The following is a 1,737-nucleotide window of genomic DNA, read 5'->3' as shown; positions in this document are numbered from 1 at the left end:
GTCTCTTTTGAGTTTTTTAATCAGTAATATTTAGTTTTCCATATACAGATCATACAGATTTTTTTTAGATTCATAACTGTTTTTTTCTTTTTTACTATTGTTTAAAACTGTTTTATTTCTATTTTAATTTCTAATAATAGTATACATAATTAAAACAGATTATTTTGCATACCTATCTTGTATCCCATGACCTGGAACTCATTAGTTCTAGTAGTGTTTTAATACAGAATATTAGAGATTTTCTACATAAACCATCATTGATCTTCAAGTGAAAGTTTATTTTTTCATTTTATATATGCAAGTTTTTAATTTATTTTTCTGCTCTGATTGCATTGGCTAGAGTTTTTAGTATGATAGTGAGTAAAAGTGGTGAGAGCAGACATGCATGCTTTGTTCTTGATTTTGGGGGAAATACATTCAGTCTGTCGCCGTTTATATAATTTTACTTGGGTTTTTTTTGTTGTTGTTATTGTTTTTGGCGTATACGTTTCACAAGTTGAGAAAGTTCTCTTCCAGCTTTACTGACATTTTAACTTTGATGAATGTTGAAAGCTGTTAAATGTTTTCCTTCCATCTATTGAGATGATCAAACTTTTCTTTCTATTTGTGTTGATTTGGTAAATTACACTGAATAATTTTCAAATGTTGAACCAATCTTAGATTCCCATAAACATACTATATGTTCTGTTTCTTGTTGTTTTATTTCTCTTTCTTCCTGATAGCATTTGGAGTAATTTTGTATCATAAGAGTTTATTTAATCTCAATTTATAGGTTATTATTCATATCTCTTTAAAAATTTAATTTGTACCCTAAAGTTTATAATATGCATCTTTAATTAATTATAATATTGATTTGAATATTATATGGTTTTGTATGTAGTATAAGATTCTTACAGATCATTTTGCAGCTTATACATGTGATGACTGGGTTTTTTAACTCATATATGAGATGTGCCTTTCTTACATCTTATTAGGACATTAATACATTACCCATTTGATATGAAAAAATTTAAAAAAACAGAAAAGAGAAAACTCAGAATTTTACAAATCACAGATTTCTCTCTCCTATTTTTTGTGCTATTTTTGTCATCTATGCTATTTTTACATACTTATAAACTTAAAATACATTTAAGTAACTTTTTTACATGTTAGGCAGTAAAATTTCTTTTAAAGGCCAGGCATGGGGTCTCACACCTGTAATGCCAGCACTTTTGGAGGCCAAGGCAGGAGGCTCATTTGAGCCCAGGAGTTCGAGACCAGACTGGCCAACAAAGCAAGATTCTGTCTCTACAAAAGAGAAAAAAAAATTAAAAAAATAATTAGTCAGGTATTGTGGTGCATTCCTGTAGACTCAGCTACTTGGGAGGCAGGAAGATTGCTTGAGACTGGGAGTTCAAAGCTGCAGTGAGCTATGATCATGCCACTGCACTTCAGCCTGGGCACCAGCGTGAGACACTGTCTCTAAAAACAATTAAAATATATAATATATATAAAATAAATAATAAAATAAAATATATTTTACAGCAATTAATGCATTTTAGAACATCTTTTATATTTACATTTATAATCATTTCCAGAAATTTTTATTTCTTTGTACAGATCTAAAGTTTTTTTGATCATCCTGATTTTTTTTATTCCTTCTAAAAAAGAAAAAAAACAGGATACATGTACAGAACATCCAAGTTTTTAACATAGATGTACGTGTGCCATGGTGGTTTGCTGCACCTGTTGACCCGC

The 1,737-nt window shown here is 29.5% G+C and overlaps 1 non-coding gene across 1 annotated transcript; it reads left to right on the top strand.

Moving 5' to 3' along the window:
• The first annotated feature begins 896 nt into the window (after positions 1-896).
• Positions 897-1,000, top strand: LOC112134528 (small nucleolar RNA U13). Its single transcript, XR_002915939.1, has one exon. It is a non-coding gene; the product is annotated as a small nucleolar RNA U13 (small nucleolar RNA).
• Positions 1,001-1,737: the final 737 nt, after the last annotated feature.

The sequence above is a fragment of the Pongo abelii genome, chromosome 6 (genome assembly GCF_028885655.2).
Source record: "Pongo abelii isolate AG06213 chromosome 6, NHGRI_mPonAbe1-v2.0_pri, whole genome shotgun sequence".
Taxonomy (NCBI): Eukaryota; Metazoa; Chordata; class Mammalia; order Primates; family Hominidae; genus Pongo; species Pongo abelii.
Note: the sequence above shows the minus strand (reverse complement) of the source record. Positions and strands in the feature narration are given on the sequence as shown.